Source organism: Dipodomys merriami, unplaced genomic scaffold (genome assembly GCF_024711535.1).
Source record: "Dipodomys merriami isolate MVZ:Mamm:240054 unplaced genomic scaffold, mDipMer1.0.p SCAF_471, whole genome shotgun sequence".
NCBI lineage: Eukaryota > Metazoa > Chordata > Mammalia > Rodentia > Heteromyidae > Dipodomys > Dipodomys merriami.
This window is the reverse complement of record NW_027206037.1, coordinates 240,835-267,632: the sequence shown is the minus strand read 5'-3', so window position 1 is coordinate 267,632 and position 26,798 is coordinate 240,835. Positions and strand designations below refer to the sequence as shown.

The window sequence follows — 26,798 nt, the reverse complement described above, 5'->3', positions numbered from 1 at the left end:
TAACTTTGGGCTGAATTATGAACCAGGGAACTGTTTCCCAGGTTTTTCACCAAATGTCACTACTTTACAACTACTACCACACCTTCATTTCCAGCTTTTGCTGGGTAGTTGGAGATAAGAATTTCAATCACTTTCTTACCTTAGCTGGCTTTGAGTTGTGATCCTCATATTTCAAATTTCTGAGAAGCTAGGAATACACACATAAACCAACAACCCATGGCTCATTTTGAAACTATAATTTTCTCTTTATTCCATCTTTTATAATTTGTGGTCTTTTTTCTTTCTTTTTGTAGGTGTCTGTGCTGGGACCTTAGCGCCAGGGCCTGTGTGCTGTCCCAGAGCTTTCTGTTCAAGACTAGCACTCTACCACTTGTACCAGAGCACAGATAGTGGCATATTTTTGGTGACACATGAGACATAAGAGTCTCATGGATTCTCCTACCTGGGCTGGCCTTCAACCGTGATCCTCAGGTTTCATTCTCCGTAGTAGCTGATAGAATATCAGTGAGCTACTAATGTTCGATTTTTTAAACCTCTGTTATTGGATCTTCCTTCTGCACTTCTAGCCTCTTTTTCTTTAGTCCTTCTGAGACTGTCCTGGGGCTTGAACTCAGGGCCTGGTTGCTGTCCCAGAAAGTGATTGCCCAATTCTACCACTTGAGCTATAACTCAATTCCCAGGGTTTTTTCTTTACTTTTTGACAATTAATTTGAGATAAGATTCTGAACCAAAGCCTAGCATGAATCAAGCCAGCCTGGACAGGAAAGTCCATGAAACTATGACCTCCAATTAACCACTGAAAAGCTGGGGGTGGTAGAGCTCTATCCTTGAACAAACCAGCACAAGTTTAAGGATGGCACACACAAGCTGCAGGATGGCACACAGATGTACAGAGAGAGAGAGAGAGAGAGAGAGAGAGAGAGAGAGAGAGAGAGAGAGAGAGAGAGAGAGAGAGAGAAAGTCTCATGGATTTTCTTGATTTCGTTAGCTTTGATGTGTACATCCTCAGATTTCAGTCTCTCTTCTTCCAGTCTCCTTTGCATTGATTGTGTTTTATTTGTAATTTTTAATGATCTTGCAGCTTGACCTCTGGCTCTCTGTACTGTTTCTTAGCTTTTTAACTAAAGGCTGCTTACCACCACAGCCCCAGATCAAGGCTTTGTGCTAGGTAGTTGGGATAAGTGTCTCAAGCACGTTCATGCCCAGACTGACTTGAAAGCACAATCCTCAGTTGTCAGCCTCTTGTGTAGTTAGGATTATACACAGGATCAACCACCCTTGTATCATTTTAAAACTTTAATATGTGCTTGCCACTCCCTTCTTTTTTGCTTTTTTTTTGCATGTGTGTGCTGTTCCTGGGTCTACAAATTGGGGCTCATATTCTGTTCCAGAGGTTTTTATTCAAAGCTAGCCTCCATTACATGAGACACACCATAATTTTTGGACCTTTTTTGGGGGTTGATTAATTATAGGCAAGAGTTTCATGGACTCTCCTGCCTGTGCTGGCCTTGAACCAACATCCTCAGATTTCAGGCTCTTGAACAGCTAGTAGAAAATGTATGATCCACCAATGCTTGATTCATTTAAGCCTTTATCACTCTCTCTTCCTTGGTTACTTCTACTCTTCTTTATTTCTTCTTTGCATGTGCTGGGACTTGAACTCAGGGTCTCGGTGCAGTTCCAGAAAATATTTGCCCAGTTCTGCCACTTAAGCCATGGCTCAACTTCCAGTTGAATGAAGCGGTTGAAATCTGAGGACCATGTTTCAAAGCCAGCATGGGTAGGAAAATCCATGACACTCTTATCTCTAATTCACCACCCAAAGACTGGGAATGCTGGGACACTAGGTAAAGGATAGCACAGAAACACACACATCACACACACACACACACACACACACACACACACACACACACACACACACACACACACAAACTTTCACACATACACAAAAATAAACACAAAGTCCCCTAGACTTTGCTTCTTAGGATGGCCTTGAAACTTGATCCTCAGGTTTCTGCCTCCTGAGTAGGACTACAGCCATAATCCATGAGCACCAGACATATGTTTAAATTTACAATTGGCCTTTCTTCTTCTCTCGTCCTAAAATTGTTTTTAGCACTAGAAATTGATACCTGGGGCAACATACAGTCCTTTTTTTATCTTTTGCACCAAATAGAGTGCTTTACAACTACAATCATATCTACACTGGGTAGTTGGGGATAAGAGTTTCATTACTTTCCTGCCCAGCCTAGCTTTGAACCCTGAATGACTACGAATAAGCATATGAACAAAATCTAAGCTCATTTTGAAACTTTATTTTCTTTTTTCCCATCTTTCTTAATTTGTGTTTTGTTGGTTATTTGAAATGTGTGTCTAGGACTTCAACTTAGGGTTTAGGTGCTGTTCTAAGCTTTCTATCTGAGACTAGAACTCAACTTCAGGCGCCAAAGTACACCTTGTAATTTATTCTTGGTGGCAAATTAGACATGTGAGTCTCATGGACTCTTCTCCCTGGGCTGGCCATGAACTGTAATCCTTAGATTTCATCCTCCTGAGTAACTTGAATGTGTGAGCAACCAATGTTTGATTCATTTCAACCTCTCTCAAAGACTCTTCGTTTTGTACTTCTATCCTCCTTTTATTTCTTATTTCTTAGTCCTGCAACTTGAACTAAGGGCCTCAGGGCAGACCCAGAAATTTATTTCCCAAATCGACCAGTTGAACAACAGCCTAACTCGAGGTTTTATTTGCTCATGTTTTCATGGTTAATTAGAAATGAGTATCATGCACAGCCAGACCAGACTCATGAGGCTGAAATCTGAGGATCAAAGTTTGTACCAGCATGGGCAGGAAAGTCCATCATATCTCCAATTCTAACCAATAAAAAGTTGAAATTAATAGAGCCTTGTGCAAAACAGTACAAATTCAAGTAACCAGATTCACACACGAACACACACACACACACACACACACACACACACACACACACACACACACACACACACACACACACACACACACACACACACACACACAAGTCTAATGGACTTTCCTACTTGGTCTGGCCTTTAAACACTATCCTCAGATTTTAGCCTCTTCAGAAACAAGAATTACAGTTATGAGCTACCACTGATTGGCTGATTGGCTTATTGAAATTTCAGTTATTGGTTTTTCTCTTCTTCTACCCTACTTTATATTTATTTCATTCTTTTTGTGTCTGCTGGTCGTGAAACTAGAACTCATGCAAGGCCTGGCCTGATTAAGGAGGCTGAAATATAACCATCATGGTTCAAAGCAGCATGAGCAGGAAAGTCTAACCTCCTTACCTTGAAATAACTGTCAAAAATCTGGAAGTAGTACAGTTCTAGCCCCAGGATGGCCTACAAACAACTATATCTGGACATTCCTGCTAGGGTTGGCCTTTACACTGGATCAACATATTTCTGCCTCCTGAGGTTCTAGAATTACAGTCATGAGTCACCAGCCCCAGATTCTCTTCTTATTACCATTTTTTGTGATTCTTTGTCTGGATCTCTGAGCCAGGGCACTGTTTCATATCTTTCTCATTCATGGATGTTGCTTTACAACTCCAATCACAGCTTCACTTCTGTTTTCTTGTTTGGTTTGCAGGTGATTTGATGATAAGAGAATATAGCCCTCAGATTTCATCTGTCTTAGTATTTAGGATTACACACAAAAACCAAAACTCATGACTTATTTTGCAAATTTAATTGGATTTTCTTATACTTTTTTTTTCTATTTTTTATTTCCTTATGTATGCTGTGCTTGGGGCTATAAATCAGAGTGTAGGTATTGTCCCAGTACATTTTTAAGACTGGCACTCTAATATGTGTGCCACACAATTTGTGTTTTTTTTTTACTCTAATTAGCTAATTAGAGATGAGTACATGTCTCCTCCTGACCGGGGTGTCTTTAACATTGATCCTCAGATGTGAGAATCCAGAGTAACTACAATAACAGGTGTGAACTACCTCAGTTTTGCTCATTTTAACCAATAAAATTGTCTCTTCCTATTCTTCTTCCACCTTTCTTTTTATTTATTTATTTTTGTGTGTGTTGGTCCTGGAGCTAGATCACAAGGTGTGGGGGCTGTCCCAGAAATCATTTTCTCATTTCTACCATTGGAGCCACAGGTCAACCTCCAGCTGTTATTTTCTTCTTTTTGGTGCTTCATTGGAAATAAGGTGGCTCAGTGGTAAAGCACTTGCCTTGCATGCATGAGGCCCTGGGTTCGATTCCTCAGCACCACATAAGCAAAAAGAAAAAAGCCAGAAGTGGTGCTGTGGCTCAGGTGGTAGAACGCTAGCCTTGAGCTGAAGAGCTGAGGGACAGTGCCCAGGCCCAGAGTTCAGGCCCCATGACCAGACCCTCCCCCCCACAAAAAAGAATCTCATGAAAAGCACAGAATGACTCAGAAAATTGAAATCTGAGGATCACAGTTTGAAGCCAGCCTTCACAGTAAATTCCATGAGACTCTTTATCTCCAATTAGCTGGCAGGGATCCCACCAATAAACTGAGAGTGATAGAACTCCAGCCTTGAGTAAAGTAGAACACGTTCAACCCCCATGGCTGGCACACAAGGGAAAAATGCCTCATGGACATTCTTGCTTGGGCTTGTCTTTAAAAGGTATTTTCTGACTTTAGCTTCCTATGTAGCTAATACAACATGTGTAAGCCACCAGTGACTGACTAAAAGTCTGTCACTGGTTATTCCTTCTCATCTTCTATACTTCATTTCTTTTGTGGTGGACCTAGGCTTGAACTTGGGGCATCAGTGTTGCTCTTTTTTTGTCTTTTATGTAACTTTTTTTCAGTTTTGTTGCTCTAAAGTTTTATTTTTTATGTGGCTTTTTATATCTTATACAAGTAAATTTTTATATCTTAAAAAAATTACTTATATGGGTACTGGTGGCTCATACCTCTAATCCTACTCAGGAGGCTGACATTGAGGATCACAGTTTGAAGCCAACATAGGTAGAAAAGTCTGTGAAATTCTAATCTCCAATAAACAACCAAATATCCTAGAAGTGTTGCTATGACTCAAGTAGTAAAGTGCTATCCTTGAGCAAAAGAAATCAGAGCCCAGGAAGCGATTTCAAGCCCCTGTACTGGCACAAAAAGAAATTCATTAGCTTTACTAGGATTTCTGGTGTGAGCCACCAGTTCTGGGTTTAAGAATCAACTTTTGTAGCAGTTGCCAGTTTTGATCTTTTCCTTAGGAGCTTTAATGATTTTTTTCCATGCCTAAATTTACATTCCACTAATGGCTTTATTTTTTTTGGTTGGAGGGACAGTTCAATAATTCAATAACATATCAAAAAAGGCATGTCTTGAATTTTTTATTTTAAATAGGAAAGCAAACCATATGGTTAGTCTGAGCCCAGCAGAGAGTGAATGCTGGTTTAATTGCAGAGCTGTGGAATGTGTTTCAGGAAGTGGGAGCCTACCAGTTTGGGTGCTTCAGTTGTCAGGTCTTCCTGCAGCTTCACAATAAACTTCTATGATGTCACGGCCATCTTTGCCATCACAAACCTTAGGTGTCAGGCACTGATCTCACCCTTATGTGGACTTAGATACACAGGGAGGAAAAAAATAGAAGAAATGACGATTGACCACAAGACCACAGCTTTATGAGCTTTCCTGATTGAATTCTGAGATTTCATGAGAAGAGCAGGCTCATCTCCACACAAGGCTCCTAAGAACTAAGTACCAAGCACTGTTGTAGACAACTGCAGAAACAGATGTGAATACAACTGCAAATGGCCTGCCTCCATGTACATTTCATGCTGAGGGAGAAAACCAGAAATCACAATGAAAACGTCAAAAAATCAGAAGGATGGTGATCTGGGGAGAAAGCTTCACATTGGAGGATCAAAGGAAAATACATATGATCTAACAGCACGGGCCATCATCCATGCAATTATTGCTTTTCCATGCTGGCTCCAATCTCAATCCCAGATCTAATCCTCCTGAGGTGGAAACTGTAGGTGTGAGGCACCTGGGCTCTTTGATAACAATATCTATAACCAATGTGTGCTAGGTTTCTTGGAAGTTTCTTGTAAGGAAGGTTCAAAATTAAATGTATTATGCATCCTAAACTTTTTTTTTTCATTATCTTCTAATTATTTGAATATGAGCTGTCTTCTTGACTTCTTGGAAAAATCAAGACAATTTTTTTCATTGTTAAAATCCTGGGGAGGGAAGGAAGATCACAGTTTCTTTGCCAAAGTATTAGAATGCAATAGTCATTTTCACTGACCAGTTTTACCAAATAATGTCTCTTGTCCTTAATGGAATTTTCATCTTCCATAATGTTAGATGAATGAAACTATAAATAGGGGGAAATCAACCACAGAGTAGCAAGTTTATCACAACGACAAATATGTTTTCCACTTTCTACCTAATGAAAACAGTTGCCGGAAGCATTAAAAACTTGAATAAATACTTAGAGATTCTTCCACTTTATACAAGGTTGTTTTTTTCTTAATTCCTTTTTTTTCTTTTTTTTTTTCTTTTGGTTGTTCGTTGGGCTTGAACTTTTACCCTGGGGTCAGTCCCACAGCTATTCAGCTCAAGGAGAGCACACTACTACTTGAGCCACAGTACCACTTCTGGTTTTCTGGTGGTCATTTGTAGGTAAGTCTCACCGAGTTTCCTGCTTAGACTGGCTTTGAAATGAATTTCTCAGATCTCAGCTTCCTGAGTAATAGTACTACAGACGTGAGCCACCAGCACACGGCCAAAATAGTATTTTCTTTTCAGTTTGGCTAGTTTGAATGATTACCAAGGAAAAAATATAGAACTTAAAATTTTTAGCTAAAACTTTGTGCTAAAATTTGCAATAGTTTTACCGTAAAGAATAGTGAAATATTTAGAATTACATATTTTGAAAAATGCAGCTGATTAGCTATTATTTATTTAAAATACTACAGTATATCTTTTTTGGTAGACACTGAAGTCAGTTCAGAACTTGTTGGTGAGCACTCTGCTCTGTGAGCCAAATCCTTCAGGACCTTTTTAATTTGATTGTCGATTAATTAATTTGAACTTACAAGGCATCTTTTGGTAAGAATAAGTAAAATAAGCCTAAACTCCTGCCTTTTGTGTAACGGAAGAAATTGTAATATCTAGAATGTATAAACTCAAAAAAGTAAACACCCGTGGGGGAGGGACATACAAAGCAATTAAAAAAATCATCTTCTAAATACGTTAGAAACAATCTCAAGAAAGAAAAACCGTTTGAATCTTTATCTTGGGGTTCATTTCACCTAACATCAACTTATCTGCTTCTTTCAAACATATATACTAGTTATTGCAAATAAGGGACCTATGTTTCTTTGGGCCTGGCTAACTTCACTTAATATAATTATGACCCCTGTTTTCACTGTATTTGATGTTGGTATAATTTGTGAAGGGGAAGGGAAAAAACAAATAATTTAAATAGAGATACAGGTGGACACATTGTTACAATGAAATGCACAGGTCGTTATGTGAAAAACAAACTTTAGAACTTTGGCCTGGGCAGGTGGAGGGTGAAAGGTGGGAGATGGGAAGGGATGGGAAGGCGAAACATAAGGGGAAGCAATAATGCTTGATAAAAAATGTACTCAATAACTTGCCCATGTAATTGTAACCTCTCTGTATTGTATTTTCACAATAAATAAATAAATATGAAATGCTCAAAGATCAAATAATCTTATTAATAAATAGGCAAGTGAATTGACTAGATAGGTCCAAAAAAGATATAGATGTCTAAGGAATACCCGAAAAATATTCTACATCTTTAGTAATCAAGGAAATGCAAATCAAATCTATGTTGAATTTCCATCTCTACATAATCAGAATGTCTATTATCAAAGAAAACACAAATACCAGAAAGTAGGTGGGGAACGGTACTCTACACAATGTTGGCAATTTAGTGAATCAGTGTAGCCACAACAGAAATCAGTGTGGAAGTTCCACCCAAGAAAACCTATATATACACCTGAAGAAACGTAAGTCAGCCTTATGGGAGAGCTATCTGCACACACATTTTTTACAGCAGGATTCCAAATAGTCACATTCTACAATAAGCCACCACAGGTAGAAAAGTATGTAAAACTGTTACCTCCAATTAACAATAATAACAAATCTGAGAGTAGAGCTGTAGATCAACTGGCAGAGTACCAGCCTTGATGGAAAAAATGCCAAGCAAGAGATGAAGGCCATAAGTTCAAGCCTCAGAACTGCCAAACACACACACACACACACACACACACACACACACACACACACACACACACACACACACACACACACACACACACACACACAACCAATGCTACCTATATTCTTTTAGCCAAGCTTCTTAGTCTCTTATGATTCATTCACCTATGACAGAGCTAAAAACAATGAGAAAGAGATATTTATAATGATAAACTTTTCACCTAACAGCTGTTTTCATGGTATTTGATGTTGGTATAATTTGTGAAGGGAAGGGAAAAAACAAGTTGTTTAAAAAGTGATACAGGTGGACTCATTGCAAAAATGAGATGTACAAATTGTTATGTCAAAAAACGAACTTTACAACTTTGGCAGGGGTCGGGGTTGGGAAGGGGAAACAAAGGAGGAGGCAACAATGCTTGATAAGAAATGTACTCATGGGCTGGGAAGGTGGCTCAGTGGTAGAGCGCTTGCCTTGCATGCATGAGGCGCTGCGTTCAATTCCTCAGAACCACCTAAGCAGGAAAAAAAAGCCAAAGTGGCACTGTGGCTCAAGTGGTAGAGTGCTAGCCTTGAGCTGAAGTGCTGAATGACAGCACCCAGGCCCAGAGTTCAGGCCCCACGACCGGACCCCCGCAAAAAAAAAAAAAAGAAAAAGAAAAAGAAAAAGAAATGTACTTATCATCTTGCCCATGTAATTGTAACCCCTCTGTATGGTATTTTCAATAAAAAAAAAAGAATGCTTTACAAAATCCAAAAAAGAAAAGGTAAACTTTTACTGAAGAACCCAGGTATGTTTCTTGTGTTGTTTTGTTTTTGTTGTCACTGTACTTGATATCACAACCTGAGTGCTGTCCCTGAGCTTTTTACACTCAAGGTTGATTCTCTACAACTTGGAGCTACAGATCCACTTCTGGTTTTGTGGTAGTTCATTGGAGATAAAGAGTCTTAAGAACTCAGTCTTCCACACGCTGATTTCTAACTGCAACTCTCAGATTTCAGCTTCCTGAATTGGTAGGATTACAGGCCTGGTCCACCAACGCTAAGCCAGAACCTGAGTATTTTCACCACTGCTAATTGAAAGAGTTCAACTCTTTTTCCTCCAGACCGCTTGCCACGCACATTTATCTCTGGATGGAAATTGAGCAAATAGAGAGTTTCCAGTAGCTCACACCTACACATCCTGGCTACTGAAAAGTCTGAGATCTGAGGATAGTGGTTCAAAGCCAGCCCAGACAGCAAAATCTTGGAGACTTTTAGTGCCACTTATCCACAAAAACATCTGTATGTTGAGCTATGGCTCAAAAAGTAGAGCTCTACCTTGATCAAATATCCCTGGGATAGACCTCAGGCCCTGAGTTCAAACCCCAAGACAAGTGCACAGGCATATGCATGTGAATGTGCGTGCACACACACACACACACACAATTTTATAAAAGAGTTCTCAAACCTAGCAAGGTGCCACCCTAATCCCTTAATGTCCTGCTATGCTATGGAATTAGAAAAGCCTAACCTCTGGCTGGGGCTGCAATCCCTGCTGGTAAACAGCATCTGGAAGGATGAAGTAGCTCTGAGCCAAGACTGACTCACGCAGACCAGAAGCAGGAGTGAGGTTGTACAGGCAAGTGGCCCCTACTCACCTAGAGTGGAAAGGGGAGTGTGGTGACATGGACACATGGCCCCACTCATCCAGACCAGAAGCAGGAGTAAGGTAACACAAACATGAGGCCCCCACTCACTCAAACTAGAAGGAGGAGTGAGGTGATAGAGGCATGCGGCCCCCACTTACCCCATTTACTCCCTCTTCTCCAGGAGGGGAAGCAGGAGTGAGGTGAAACAGACACACAACAACTACTCAACCAGACCAGAAGCAGGAGTGTGGTGGTGCAAGCATGTAGCCTCCACTCACCCTGACCAGAAGCAGGAGTGAGGTGACACAGGCATGGGCCAAACATTCCAGCCAGGAAGCAGAAGTGAGGTGATGGTCTCATGCCACACCAAAGGAGCCTTGAGAAACATGGCAGCCCCCTGAGGAGGAAGGCACATTTCAGTGTCCATCCAGCCTTCTCTCCTGCCTTTTGTGAAGGCCTGCTTGGTTCCACGGTGCACTCAGGAGGTCATAGGGCTCGAGCCATGGATGCCACTGTCCTTTTCCAACTGGTATTGCACCTGCTGCAGCTACAGTAGCAAACTCAATAAGTTGTAATTCACAGAATGTATACTATGAACCATTAATGTCTTCAGTTACCAGGTGCCACTTGCTAGTCACTTAATAAAAGAGTTGCCAATGTCTTCAGTGTTCACTGACTTGTAAAAATGCTGGGTTGGGAATATTAATATTACTGATTGTCTTTTAAATCCTAGGAATGATGATTTTTGAAAATGCCCATTCTGTGTTCTATATCTACTAACAGACTTGTGCCAAGATCAAATTACTTACAGCCTGGTTGTTAAGAGTATAGACTCAGGGACTGGGAAGGTGGATCAGTGGTAGAATGCTTGCCTTGCATGCCTGAGGACCTGGGTTCGATTCCTCAGCACCACATAAGCAAAAAGAAAAAGCCAGAAGTGGCACTGTGGCTCAAGTGGTAGATTGCTAGCCTTGAACTGAAGAGTTAAGGGACAGCGCCCAGGCCCAGAGTTCAGGCTCCACGATCGGAACAAAAAATAAAAAGTAAAAGATATAGACTCAGATTCAAATAAATTCAAATTCAATTTTGGCTACTTACTGGCTTTTGGTTAAAGTGGAAGGCACTATAACACTGAGCTTTATTCACTTTTGTACTTATGTGAATGGAGCCAGGGACAGGTAACTCATGCCTATAATCTTACTCAGGAAACTGAGAGGGAAGGATTGTGTTTCAAAGCCAGCCCCGGCAGAACAGGCCCTATGAGATTCTTAGTTCCAATTAATCCCTCAAAAACCAGAAGTGGGTTGAGAAGGTGGCTCAGCCCAAGCAGGCTTGCCTTGCATGCATGAGGCCCTAGATTCGAATTCTCAGCACCACATAAGCAGAAAAAGCAAGAAGTGGCACTATGGCTCAAATGGTAGAGTGCTAGTCCTAACCTGAAGAGATGAGACACAGCACCCAGTCCCAGTGTTCAGGCCCCATGAACAACAACAACAAACTCCATGACCAACTAAACAAAAACAAAATCAGAAGTGAAGCTGTGGTTCAAGTGGTAGAGTGCTAGAAAGTGGATCAGGAACAGGCCCTGAGTTCAAGTCCCACAATGTACCAGAAAAAAAGAAAGAAAGAAAGAAAGAAAGGAAGAAAGGAAGAAAGAAAGAAAGAAAGAAAGAAAGAAAGAAAGAAAGAAAGAAAGAAAGAAAGAAGGAAAGAAAGAAGGAAAGAAAGAAGAAAAGAAAAAAGGAAAGAAAGAAGGAAAGAAAGAAGGAAATGCAATTGGATACTGGTATTTCCCATCTCCTAGGGTTTATGAATATTCAAAAAACAAAATTTATTGAGCGTTTCCTATTGAAAAGAGGGATTTTATCTCACCATCAAGTGATTTATGATGCTGCAGAGCATGCAATGGATACCCACTACTTCAGTGGAAAGTTGAATGTAAATTTTGTGACTCCTATTTGAATAGCTGGTGAGAAGCCAAATTGATGAGCCACAGACTTTTCTGAAAAATGGTTTCCTAAGGAAGATTCAGTTTCCCACATGTCAGTTTGCCTTTCTGCTTCTAGTCAGAAAATCTCTAAGGCTCAGGAAAGGATTCAAGCTCTCTGTTAAACCATGCTATAGCCATTTTTATTTTTATTAAAGGAATAAGTACTCTAGACATAGGTGGATCCTGCCTATTATCCTCCCTGCATAGGAAGCTGAGATTTGAGGATCATGATTTCATACCAGCCCAAGCAAAAAAGTCCATGAGACTTGTCTCAATTAAGCAGTGATAAACCCAGAAGAAGAGGTATGGCTTAATAATTAAAGTATCATTCCTATGGAAAAAGCTCTGTTTAAGCTGCCCTAATGCTTCAGGTCATAGGTTAGGACATTGCCACCTACAATATTGCTGGACCCTGCCTTCCCTTGGTGTGATGGCCTTCAGCCTGGCTTTCACTCCTGTGCATATAGGCTGTTTGGCCATCGACATTGGGGGTGGCATGATCCGTTTATGGAATATATTACCCATAAAAACTAACTATGATGTAAACAAAGTTTGACAAGTTGTTAAGTCCAAAGTTACAGTGGTAAGGATGATTATTATTTAGCTTTTTTTTTTGGGGGGGGTCCAGTCGTGGGGCCTGAACTCTGAGCCTGGGCACTGTCCCTCAGCTCTTCAGCTCAAGGCTAGCACTCTACCACTTGAGCCACAGTGCCACTTCTGGCTTTTTTCTTTTGGCTTATGTGGTGCTGAGGAATTGAACCCAGGGCCTCATGCATGCAAGGCAAGCGCTCTACCGCTGAGCCACCCTCCTAGCCCTAGCTTTTTTCTTTAAATAGTTAATTGATTTTTAAAGTTTATATGCTTATTTCATCTAGGAAATCAAAAGTTAATATTTGGGATTTTTGGTGAAATTTGAAACTAGGCAATTAAAAGCACTCATTGTCCTCAAATTCAGTATTTAAAATTATTAAAACTTTGTTCATATGTTTTAGTTGTCCGAAATTTGAGCCACGCATGGTAGCTCATACTTGTAATGCTAGCTGCTGGGTCTTTACTGATACAGAGAGGATTATGATTTGAGGCTAGCCCAGGGAAACATTCACAATATTGGATATAAATCAATATCTGAACCCAATGCATTGTGCTTTATATTTCATCTACTCAGAAAATGTAAAAGAAGAATTGTGGACCATGCTAGCATGGTCATAAACAGAAAACCCTGCCATAAAAATGGATAAAGCAGGGCTGGGAAGGTGGGTCAGTGGTAGAGCGCTTGCCTTACATGCATGAGGCCTTGTGTTCAATTCCTCAGCACCACATAAGCAGAATAAAAAAAAGCCGGAAGTGGAATTGTGGCTCAAGTGGTAGAGTGCTAGCCTTGAGCTGAAGAGCTGAGGGACTGTGGCGAGGCCCAGAGTTCAGCCCCCCCCCCCAAAAAAAAATAAGTCTACAGCAGAGCTGGGCTCAGGTGGCTCATGCCAGGAAACTACTCAGGAAGTTCAGATCTGAAGAACACAGTTCAAAGCCAGTCTAGGCAGAAAAGTCTGTGAGACTCTTATCTCCATTAAACCACCAGAAAATCAGAAGTGGCACTGTGGCTCAATCAGTAGAGCACTTGCCTTGAGCTTAAGAGTGCAAGGACTGTCTCCAGGCCCAGAGTTCAAGACACATGAAAAACAAAAACAAAAGTGACTAAAGCAAAAAGAGAGGTGTGTGGCTCAACTTTTAGAGGGACCTACCATAAGTGCAAGAAGCCCTTAATTTAACTGCTAGTATAGAAAGGAGGAAAGGATATGAATCAAAGAAGTAAGGGAGGAATTATGATATAATCAAATACTAGAATGATAAGTATTAAATAAAGAGATTACAGGTATTTTATATGAAAAGATACTGATTGTTTACTAAAAGGAAATTATAAAATGTGGAATTAAGGCTGAAATACATATACAACTTTTGTTTTTCTGTAAAATGATACTTATGTGCCCCTTTAGTTTAACAGTAGTAAATGAGTTTAAAACAATATGGGTGGTTAGAAATGAATCATTATTTCTTTTCACTTTTTCTGCTATATTCACCACTTACAAAATCCAAACAATGTTGATCATTTTAATTATTAATTCATTAATTTAATCTTTCATATTTAGTGTATAGTCTATTGTGCACATCATTTAAATGTTTGAACTCTTTTCGTTTGTTTGTTTTTTGTCCATCATGGATCTTGAACTCTGGCCTGGGCACTGTCCCTTAGCTCTTCACCTCAAGGCTAGCACTCTACCACTTGAGCCATAGAGCCACTTCTGGGTTTTTCTGCTTATGTGGTACTGAGGAATTGAACCCAAAGATTCAACATGCAAGGCAAGCACTCTAGTACTGAGACAACTTCCGAGCCCTGATCTCTATTTTTCCTTCAGACATGGGACTTGAACACAGGGCATTAGTATTGTCCCCGAACTCCTCTGCTCAATGCTAGTACTCTAGCATGCCAGTTTAAACCACAGTGCCATTTCTTGTTTTTAGTGGTTAATTGTAAATAGCAGTCTCATTGGAACTTTTTGGCCCAGGCTGTCTTTAAAACACCATATTCATTTCTCAGCCTCCTGAAATGGTAGGATTACAGGTATAAGCCTCCTGAACCCAGCTTCTCATTTTTTAAAAAAGTGTTATATGTTTAGTTCCCCCTCAAATACATACAAAGTGAGATGCAAATTAACGTTAAATGAACCACCAATTGAGGATGTTGAGATTACAAGCGATTGCAATATTTTTTACATTTTTTTATATGTGGGCCTTGAACTCAGGGTCTGGGGGCAGTCCCTGTTCTTTTGTGCTCAAGGCTATCACTCTACCAGTTTGAACCAGTGCCGCTTCTGTTTTCTTGCTAACCAGTTTATGAGATATTAGTCTCACAGACTTTCTTACCCAGGTTGTCTTTAAACCTCAATTATCAGATCTCAGCCTCCTGTGGTGCTATGATTACAGGCATGAGCCACTGGCACCAGCTTTTTAAAAAAGGGACAACAATTCATATGCCAGAAGCTTTGACTTATGCCTATAATACTACCTACTCTAGAGGCTGAGATCTGAAGATGATGATTTGAATCTAGTGGTGCAAAAACGTCTCTGTGAATCTTTTATCTCCCATAAACTGTTCAAAAAAATCCAGAAGTGAAGCTTTGGCTCAAGTGGTAGAGTGTACTCTTGAGCAAAAAAGAAGCTCAAGGATAGTACCTAGATCCTGCAATCAAACTCCATTTCTTACACACACACACACACAAACACACACACACAAACACACACACAAACACACACACAAACACACACACACAAACCCAAAAGCAAATAGAAAATATGAAGAAATCAATGAAAAATTTTAATATTGTAAGGACTTTTGGGTTTAGAGGTATAACTTAGTTGGTAGGACATTAGCTATCGATTGAAACTATCAAGTACCAAGGACATAAAAAAAGAATTATCTGCTCTGCTCTGTATTTTCCTATTCTCATATGTTCTCATTTGGGAAATCTCTTCTTTTTAAAAAAATTGTTTTAGCGGTGATGTAGAGCAGGGTTACCTTTCTGTATGTCAGGTAACTACTACATTTCCTTCCTTTTACATAATCTCATCTGTTCCCCCATTCTCTTCCATACCCTCTCTCCCATCTTGGCCCTCGACTTGCATGGTTCACTTTCATAAATGTCCAGTAGAGCCAGAGGGCTCTGCTGCTGCAATATTCTGTGTCCTTCCCCGATTTTTCCTGTATATTAGGTGAAGAATACAGACTCATCAGAAAATGAAAAGACAAATTAAGAAAAGTCCCTTTGTTTTCTTATTGCAATATATATATATATATATATATATATATATATATATATATATATAGAGAGAGAGAGAGAGAGAGAGAGAGAGAGAGAGAGAGAGAGAGAGGAGACAGAGAGAGAGAGAGAGAGAGAGAGAGATAGGGAGACAGAGAGAGAGAGACAGGGAGACAGACAGAGAGAGACAGGGAGACAGAGAGAGAGAGAGAGAGAGAGAGAGAGAGAGAGAGAGAGAGAGAGAGAGAGAGAGAGAGAGAGAGAGAGAGAGAGAGAGAGAGGAGAGAGAGTATTATATAGAAAAGGTGCTTGAGTATTACAACTTGGTGATTTTCGCCAAAGGCTTCCTCTTCTGTTCTTACTGTATATGATGCCTAGAGTCCTGTACAGTATATCATATCCCATTGTGTTTTAAACCTTTCTTCCACATATTAGGGGAAAATGTACCATTTGTCAATTTGATGTGGTTAACTTTCTTAATATGATTTATTCTAGTGTCCTCCGTTTCCCTGCAAATTTCATTATTTTATCCTTTCTAATGGCTCTGTAAAATTACATTGTATATAGATAGCATAATTATTGGTTCCATTCATTTATTGTGGGGCATCTAGGTTGTGGACATTTCTTGTCACTGTGAATTGAGCAGCAAGGAACATGGTTGTGCAAATGTCCTTGCCATTTTCTATTTTCTCCACTTCCCCACCAACATTTGTTGTCTGAATTCAAGATATTTGGATAAGATGGTATCTCAGGATTACTTTGATATTTATTTTCTTTATGGCCAGGGATGATGAACCTTTCCTGATACGTTTTTTTGCCATTCTTACCTCTTCTTCTGAGAAGTCTCTCCTTAGCTCCTCTGCCCACTTGATGATTGGTTTATTTGTTTTGGGTGGTGTAGTTTCCTGAAATCCATGTATACATTGAAAATTAGCCCTTTGTCTGATGTATTGCAGGTAAATATCTTTTCCCAATTTGTTGGCTGTCTTTTTAGTTTAGTGGCTATGTCCCTAGCCTGTGTAGGTTTTTTCCTTTGATGTAGTCCCATTTGTTGGGTCTCTCTCCTATCTGTTATGCCCCTGGAATTCTATTCAGGAAGTTCCTGCCAGTACCTATAAGTTCTTTTTTTTAATTATTACTTTAATGGTAAAAATTTTATTTACTTTTATAAATACGTTGCAAGACAAAACTTTTCAAAAATACTTTCCCCCCCAAAAAAAAGTTAAAAAAATAAAGGAAATCTCGTAATAGGTAGGCAGACAATTTTGAGTCCTCTTTTTGTTCTTAAGGAGAGCTCTCTGCAGTGTAGGGCAGGACAATTGCCACACACCCAACACTGCCATGGGTTTGGCCTTGGGGAGAGAAAAGGCCAGCCTGAACTGAGTGTCCTCTCCTGATCACGGCCATACTTACACCTTCTAGTACCTATAACACTATCTAGGATTATCTAGTATGGATCCTACTATGGTTGGGCTATGCTGTATACAATGTTAACCTTTGAGAACATATATCTCTCTCTGCATATATGTCTGAATTATAAAGTATAAGTTGGACTCCAAGTTCAACAAACACAAGTTATTCTCTATGTGTTCCCAGTGTCCCTATGAGGCTCTCTCAACAGCTGTTCATTTTTCCTGTTTAGATAACATTAAACACCATAGTTTTGTTAGGTCAAGAATAAAGATGAGGGGTGAAAATAAACTTTTGCCTTTAAATAGCTTATTATCCTCAACCCCAAACTAGGAGTTAAATTAGAAAACATTTAGTTGTTGTTGTTGTTGTTGTCTCCAGAGCGATTACTCCATTACTGGTGAGGCCTGTGAGGTGTGGGGTACACTCCCAGCCTCCCCCATGCCGCAGGCGGGTGCGGCAGGTGGAGGCGCGCACTGGGCCACTCCATTCACTTCACAGGGCTTACAACGCACGAAGGGGCCAACGTCACAGGTGGCCGGCGGAGCAGGGCCAAGGCGGTAAGCAGAGCTGCCCCGAGCACGGGGCATGGCGCCTGCGCAGGGGCCAACTGGAGTAAGGGATTACCGGGTCGAGGCACATGGTGCAAGATTGTGGGAACTGGAGCGCAACTACCTGTGCTCGGCATGCAGCTGCCCAGCTCGCACCTCAGCACCTATAAATTCTAATGTCATCCTTATTCTGTCTTATAGTAGTTTGGCTGATTTTAATGTAATCCATTTTGAGTTGATGTTAGTGCAAGCAGAGATCCACTTCTAGTTTTCTGCCTATAAATGTCCAGTTTTCCCAACATCAATACTTGAAAAGGCTATGATGTGTGTGTGTGTGGGGGGGGGGGGTAGTGGGGCTTGAACTCTGGGCCTCGGAGCTACCCTTCAGCATTTCATCTCCAGGCTAGTACTTGAACCATCTTTCCACTTCCCATTTTCTTGTGGTTTACTGGAGCAAAGAGTCTCATGGACTTCCCTGGCCCTGCTGTCTTTCAACAACCATCCTCAGATCTCAGCCTTCTGAGTAGCTAGTATTAATGGCATGAGCCACAGGCACCCGCTAAGGCTATGTTTTTTCCACACTACATCTTTCGCTCTTTTGTCGAATATCAGATGATTGTAAGTATGCGGTTTTATTTATGTGGTCTTTTCATCTTTTTAATACGTTTTTTTATTGTAAAAATAATGTACAAAGGGGTTACAGTTACATAAGGTAAGTAATGAGTTTATTTCCTCTCAAGCATTGTTACCTCCTCCTTTGTTTTCCCCCTACCATCCCTACCCTTCCACCTCCACAACTACTTTCCATCCCCCCTTCCCACTCTCTGCCTAAATTGTAAAGTTCGTTTTTGAACATAGTGTTTTGATCTCATTGTTAAAATTGGCCTATCCCTAGTTAAGCATTTGGTTTTTACCCTTCACCTCCCAAAGCTAGAGAAATGTATATACAAGATACAGGGCACAACATCAAAGAAACAAAAAAACCACATAACTTAGGTTTCACGATTTGGTGGAAGAATGATGACTGTTTAATTAACTTGATAAGTATTCTATAGTTTTTAATGGTAAGGCTTATTAACTCAAAGGTGGAGCAAAAACATTCAGAATAGTGGAATGTGGCTACTACTCATTTGATGTGTGTGGATAGATTATGATTAATAAAAATATATCTATTAAATCCCAGTGGTAGACTGCTGTGCTAACTGGGAGGAGTCTTTGGTAATGCCAGGGGTTTGAATACTGGTAATGAAGCAGAATATGAGGGGAGAGCATTTGCTAAGGATGTAACATCCTAGGCTCATAACAAATACATTGTAGTAGAATGGTAAGTGATGATCAACTGAGCATCAAATTTTATTTGTTGACTTCTTTGTTTTGTGAAGTCCAGGGATTTGAACCTAGAACCTGGGTGCTCTCCCTTAATTTTTTCTCAAGGCTAGTGCTCTACCAGTTGAACCACAGCTTCATGTCCATAATTTTATTGGTTAATTGGAGATCAGTCTTTCCAAATTTCTGCTTTGGGCTTGCTTCAAACCTGATCTTCAGGTATCAACCTCCCGAGTAGCTAGCATTCCAGTTGTGAGCCACCAGAGCCTGGCTAGAATCACATTTTAAAAGTATTCACTAGGTGAATCAGGCGTGTCTAGCTACTATTTGAGAACTTTGGTTCCAGTGGGTCATGTCAGATTTAGAATAACATCAGAATTTTTCTTCTTGTAACCTATAGCATCCAATATCGTTTTTTCTTCATTGTACCTTTTTTTCTTACTTCACAAGCAAGCACGTCAGTGATGTTTTCCTTTTCTGAAGCAAGTTAGGTCCTTTCCCATCACTGAGGGATGTACTTGCTTTTCTTACTGCCTGGATTACCTGCTTCTAGTTAATTGCATGGATGATGGCTCTCAGGTTAACTGTCTCCTCCTCAGGGATATCTCCTCACATACCTGCTGTGAAGTTGTTGCCACAAAACTACCAATGTCATGTCTCTGATTTATAGAAATTTTCATTATGATTTCTGGTTTTCTTTTCAGCATGAAATTGATGAGGAGAGAGCCACATTCACTTGTTTCTCCAACACCTATAATAGTGCCTGGTCCTTAGTGCTCAGGAGCCTTGCATGGGGATCAGCCTTTTCCAGCTCAATTTATCCTAGCTTCTGGTCAGGACAGCTCTTGAAGCTGATGTCTGGTGGGTAGCAGTCATCCCTCTCATTCTTTGTGCCTTTCTGTGTTGTTGAGTCCACCTCAGAGCAAGATCAGTGCTTGACATCTATTTGCTGCTATGGAAAGATGGGTATGACATAATACAAGTTAGGGGAACTGTTTTGTGAAGCTGTGTGAAGAGACGCATCCCCATACAAGTTGCCAAGACAAGTGTTTCCCATGCTCAGGAGTGTATTCCACAATTCAGCATCCAAACTATCACCTACTCCCTGATGCACTCAGTGTATATTCCCATTTCCATTAAAAAAAGAAAAATTCAAGATATGCCTTTGATGATTTGTCATTGAATTACTGAAACAAAGTATATAATTTGGGGGCTGGGAAGGTGGCTCAGTGGTAGAGTGCTTGCCTTGCATGCATGAGGCCTTGGGTTTGATTCCTCAGCATCTCATAAGCAAAAAGAAAATAAGCCTGAAGTGGCACTGTGGCTCAAGTGGTAGAGCGCTAGCCTTGAGCTGAAGAGCTGAGGGATAGCTCCCAGGCCCAGAGTCAAAGCTGACAACCGGACCCCCCCCCCAAAAAGTATATAATTTTATGTATTTGTAAGTCTTTGTCCATCTCTCTTGAGCCCTGGGCATATTTCTATGTGTTTGAAGCTTGGAAAGGGAAATAAGGTTTATTTCAGGATAGTCAAAAACATTTTGGGAGGGAATACCAACTTTCCATCTGATGTTCTACAGATGGCCATCTTGGCACAGAAACTAAGTAGAATGTCATAGCATAAGAGACTTGTCCTGATTTCTACTGACTTTCCTCTGGGGTCACAGAGAGTGATCCTACTGCATATGTGTCCCTTGGCTACACTCGAGGGACCAGGTCTCCTCTGAAAATCTAATGGCATGGGGGTAAGAGAAATAAAAACACAGAACCCAGCTTCTCACATTACTAGGATTACAGGCCTGAGTCTCATATACTAACTCATAACTGCCTTTTTATATATCGTGTAGCCGGTTTCATTATATTCAACTCATAGACAGATATACAAATATATGTTTATATTTATTCATCTATTTATAATCAGTGTTATATCTAGAAACACAAAAATATATATTCATATAACTATAATGAAAGTTATATTACCACTTTCCCCAATAATGATTTACACTAATATTATGTGAAAAAAATACTTACGATTGAAAATGTTAAAAGCCCTTGTAGTATGAAAAATCGTATTCGATCTTATACATCATATAAAATACTATATAAAATGTAATGAATATAGCATGTATTTCCATATATCTGATTTAATTGCTTCCTGATTTTGTGTTTGTCCATTTATGTAAGCCTTCTTTCTTCTATTGATGATGGCTTATACTTTCCAGTGTCGATATTTCCTATGTATTTTGTCAAATATATTCAGCCCTAAGTAGATTTTTTATGCTAATGGAGCCAAATTTTTCTTCAATATTTCCCAAACCACAATGAATATGTATACAGACTTGAACTCACTGTGGGAAGAAAGTCCCACATACCACTATAAGTATTGTAGCATTTGTCCCAATTGACAGAACAGCTTTCTAGATAATCTGATCTGGTATGTCCTAAAGCTTTTGTAACCACCTTATCACCCCATGCAGGCATGGTCTGGCTTCCTTGCAACTCCCTGTGCACTTAACTGATCCCTTTATATCCAGTAGGCTCCCTTGTTCAGCCTGCAGTTACTCTGTATTTTCCCACACACAGAACACATGTGCATGGTGCTTTACATTGTAGGTGAAAAAAAAACACATTTAAGACTCATGAATTGTATAATATAACATAAACATTGACATTTTAATAACGTTAGAAAAATAAGTAGAATGATCATTTTACAACAATCAGGACCAAAAAGAAACATAAAGATTTTCTAAAGAAGAGGGGAAGCAATCTCTAAATCTGGATTGTCTTCTAAGTTGCCTTCAGACACAAATTCTGCCTCAGACTCCTCAAAGGGATCTACTTCCTCATTAAAGGCAGTATTTTCTTCCTGAGTCTAGGGAGGGACAGATTCTTATTTCTCAATTGGAAATTGGATCTCCAGCAGCAGGACAGATTGTTCTGGATATTCTGTGAGGACAGAATCCCTTTCCTCAACTGAATCTAGACTTTGAACCTAACTTATGACTGGGGTCATTTTCCATTAGCACATATTTACCCTGCACTCCAAGACCAATACTTTTTTACTGGTTTGGATGTGATCTAGGTGAATTGTGAACATCAATGGAAGATATTCTGGACCATCTTCTTACTTGGTGGTATGTGAATGTACACCTATATCACATGTGGAGTTCAGAACCAATGGGATGTCTACAGGACTCAAAACTACTTGAGCCTTTCTACACATTGAAAAATCCTCTATGTTCACATGCTTTCTGGAGTCCAGTGTTGGCTTCCAATCTCCATCAGTCACCATAGGCGACATCACTGATGGGTTCTTTAGCTGGAATTCAGCAGAAAGTTCTCTACAGTGACACAAACATAGGTACAGGAGTCTTAGAGTAGACTCTAGAAGTTAAAGTGTGACTAAACTTCTATGAGGATTTAACAGGAGAAGCTGTAGAACTTGAGTTTGGACTGAACACTGATGAGAAGGTAGGGTGTTTCTAATGAGTGGTTATGTCCAAGTTCTTTTAAAAAGGGAACAGACATTACTCGGCATAGAACATCCATAAAAGGACATTTTGCCAAGCTGGGTAGTACAAAGGGTTCTTGGACAAGCAGGCCCATCCCTTGATACCTAGGTTCCATCCCTACTCACAAGCTCTAAGGCATCTAAACAAGGACTACTTACTCTTTTTCTTGGTCTCACGGGTCATGCTTTGCTCCAGCTGGTCCAGAAGGATATGTAAGCAGGACAGCAATTCTGAAGAGGGCATGTTGAGCTTGTCATACTTTGTAAGTTTTTTCAGCATGTCAAATTTCTTGTGCTCAAAAATCATCATGGTAGACGTCCATCCAAATAGTTAAGATGGAAAAATCGATGCTGTTGGCAAATTGTTGAAAGGAAAATGAGAGTCCGCCCTCTCCATCCTGAGCCTTCTACCACAGACCCTTTCTGGCATGACTAGAATGTTGGGAAGTGGGAAGAGACTCCTGGAAGCAGGATGCTCCTCACAACCCATTTCTAGAAATTTCTAATACAATCCTCCAAAATTCTCCCCGTGATGGGCAGAGAAAGTTGTTTCCCCATTGTATCTGACTTGCTACACACAACCCTCCCTGTCATTGAGGGATTGTGGTCCATGCGAGCCTGGTCATAAACAGAAAACCCTGTCATAAAAATGGCTCAAGCAGAGCTGAGCTCAGGTGGCTCATGCCTGTAATCTTAGCTATTCAGGAGGCTGAGATCTGAAGATCCCAGTTCAAAGCCAATCTAGGTAGCAAAGTGTGTGAGACTCCTATCTCAATAAACCACTAGAAAACCAGAAGTGGCACTGTGGCTCAAACAGTAGAACATTCATCTTGAGTTGAAGAGTGCAGGGACAGTGTCCAGGCGCAGAGTTCAAGTCACATGACCAACAAAAACAAAAGTGACTAAAGCGAAAAGAGCAGGTGTATAGTTCACTTTGTAGAGCACCTACCTAAAATACATGAAGCCCTGAGTTTAATTGCTAGTATTGAAAGGAGGAAAGGATATGAAGGAATGGAAGGAAGAAAAGAAGGAAGGGAGGAATTTTGATTTAACCAAATACTGGAAAGATGTGAAGTATTAAATAAAGGTATTACAGGTATTTTATATGAAAAGATACTGATTGTTTACTAAAAGGCAAATTATAAAATGTGGAATTCAGGCTAAAATACACGTACAATTTTGTTTTTCTGTAAAGTGATACTTACATACTTCTTTTGTTTAAAAGTAGTAAATGAGTTTAAAAAATCGAAGAGTTGTTAGAAATGAATCATTATTTCTTATCACTTTTTCTGCTACATTCACCATCTAAAAAATTGAAACAATGTTGATCAATTCAATTATTAATTTATTAATTTAATCTTTCATCTTTAGTGTATAGTCTATTGTACACATCATTTAATTATTTGAACCCTTTTTTTGTTTGTCTTTTGTCAATCATGGGTCCTGAACTCTGGGCCTGGGCACTGTCCCTTAGCTCTTTACCTCAAGGATATCACTATACCACTTGAACCACAGTGCCACTTCTGGATTTTCTGCTTATGTGGTACTGAGAAATTGAACTCAAAGGCTCATACATGCAAGGCAAGCACTTTATCACTTAGCCACCTTCCCAGCCCTGAACTCTTTATTTTTTCCTTTAGACATGGGGCTTGAATACAGGGCATGGGTGCTGTCCCAGAGCTTCTTTGCTCAAAGTTAGCACTCTACCATACAAGTTTAAACCATAGTGCCATTTCTTGTTTTTTAATGGTTTATTGGAAATAGCAGTCTCATGGTAACTTTTCTGCCCAGGGCTGGCTTTGAACCACCATCCTCATTTCTCAGCCTCCTGAGAAGGTAGGATTACAGGAGTGAGCCACCTGTACCCTTGTGCTCATTTTTTTTTCTTTTAACTGTGATTTAAGTTTAGTTCCCCCACCTAAATACGTGCAAACTGAGATGCAAATTGGCTTTAAATAAACCACTAGTTGAGGATGCTGAGATTACAAATGATGGCAAATTGTTTTTAACATTTTTTAATATGTGAAGCTTGAACTGAGGGCCTGGTTGAAATCCCTGTTCTCTTGTGCTCAAGGCTATCACTCTATTAGTTTGGCCCACAGTGCCCCTTTTAGTTTCTTGGTAACCAGTTAATGAGATAATAGACTCACAGACTTTCTTACCAAGGTTGTTACTAATCCTCGATTATCACATCTCAGTCACCTGAGTTGTTATGATTACAGGCATGAGCCAATGGCACCAGTTTTTTTAAAAAAGTAACAACAGATTACTTTAGGGGAGGTTGGAGGAGGAAAGAGCTAGAGGCTAAACAAGCTCTCACATAGAAAATAGTTGTAGTGTTCCAGTGAAGAGTCCTAGGCCAGAGAATTACTAAGTGTGCCATCACAGTACAGAGAGTTTGGCCAGAGAGGGAAAATCCAGGCAAGGAGACAGATCTGAGCACTTGCCATTAGCTGCAGCTGCAGTGGCAGCAGCAATGGCAGCAGCCTAGCCGCCAAACGAACAACACAGAGTCTGGGACAATGGTGCCAGAAACAGCAGGTGACTGGATTCTTCTTAAAACCAAAAAGAGCTGACAAGTAGCAGGTATCTTCATCCTGCAGATCACAGACCAGAGATAACCCAAGAACCAAGACTCCAGGGTGAGTAGAATACTGTCATACTTACTCCTTCTCAGGTTACAGAGGAAAGAAGGCCACCCCTCCCGCCCTCACCCCCGGAGGTCTCCATATTTGATATTGAAAAGGCCCAGCTGAGGAGCTAGCTCCAGCTCAGGCCTTGGAAAAAAACAAAAGATTCATTTAGGAGGTCACAGGCACCTGACCTGACCTGCCAGGCTCAGCTCCTCCCTGGGAAAAGTCACCCAGCCCAAGCAGACAAAGCTCTGACGTGAGGGGAGTGACTTTCTTCACTGGGTAAACAGAGCCAGAGGCTGCCCCTCCCTACAGCAGCCTAGACAATCAAGTGAAATTCAGTAAACATAAACCCTGAGAATGGCTCCAGGCTGGGCTCTGTGTCTCAGAAGCTACCCTTCAGGGAAAAGCTACAATTTGCTGAACGGCCTCAATTCTACCCAGAACCTAGCCTCATCACAGCCTCTTCAAACGAGAGGAAACAGCCATCTCCCTCTTGTGCGAAACTCAAAGCAGATCTCCCTCTCATTGAACTAGCCTGGGAGGAGGATCACAAAATCCTGGGTAAAGCAGAGCATTTATCTGCCTGCTCAAACAAATTGACTTAAGAAACCAATCTAGCCACAGGCAAACCAAACACCACAAGCAGACAAGAGACTCCACCAAGAGACTTTGTACAGACACAATGAGATACAGGATCTTCCCATCTAATCCCGCCCCCCCCCCAAAAAAGCTCTTTGTTGTACCCTTTTTGTTTTTTAGTTTTTAAAAAAAATTGTTTTCTATTAATCTTTTTTTCTCCCCTCCTATTTTTTTATTTTAGGTGTATATGTGTGTCTGTGTGCTTTGTTTAAATCTCTACTGACCTTTTGGTCCTTTTTTTCTTGTTTTTTCTTTTTCATTCTTTTCATTTTTCTTCTGTTTCCTTCTTTTTGTGTGACTTAATTGCTGTTCTGCTCATCCTCAGATATATGCCGTCATCGAATATTAGACTGAAAGACCCTAGTCCCCTAGGATACTTTCGTCAAGGGGCGGGCGCCCCAGAAACTCAGACTCCAGGCCGGGAGATGCAATAAGCAAGAGGAGTTTATTTGACGTTTGTGCAAACAGATTCTCTGCCCCGGTCAGTCAGAAAGCCCCAAGCATCGGTTACAAGCCTTTTTAAAGGCAAAAACCCACAAGATTAACGCATAACACAAAGCATCACGTGATTGGTTCATTTAAAGGTCGCCATATACGCCAACAATCACTTTGCCACGCGGGAAATTTTGTAACAATCTTTGTAAAACAATTGGCTCATGGTTGGTTTAAGGGGGGGTTACATGGTTACAGGCCTATGATTGGTTGACATTTGGCTTAGCTTGGGGTCTTGCCAGGTGGTCGTTATCTCAAGGTCCTGTCTGGGGAATTTCTAAATGGGAACTGAGGAACACGTAATGTCTGTTCTTTATCTACAACCACTGACTTTGTCCTGGGGCCGGCATCTGGTCCCTGAAACTTCTTAACTCATTTCTGGGAAGGGAAGGTCAGTGCTAGCGTAAGCAAGTTTACATAAGCAGAATAAGCAGTTAGCAAGTTAGTAATGGTAATGGTCAATTTTTAATCTTTCATTCCCCACTTCTTCTCTGGGCTAATTTTAATCTTAAAATTCAGGGTGTCTCTATATTATCTTGTGGGGTGTCAGTTGTTCTCAGTGCTTGGTATTGAGATC

The 26,798-nt window shown here is 40.4% G+C and overlaps 1 long non-coding RNA gene across 1 annotated transcript; it reads right to left on the bottom strand.

Moving 5' to 3' along the window:
• Positions 1 to 19,038: 19,038 nt before the first annotated feature.
• LOC138808727 (uncharacterized) lies at positions 19,039 to 26,138 on the bottom strand. The gene is made up of 3 exons (XR_011366595.1): positions 25,954 to 26,138; positions 22,614 to 22,805; positions 19,039 to 19,899 (listed from the first exon to the last, which is right to left on the bottom strand). It is a non-coding gene; the product is annotated as an uncharacterized lncRNA (long non-coding RNA).
• Positions 26,139 to 26,798: the final 660 nt, after the last annotated feature.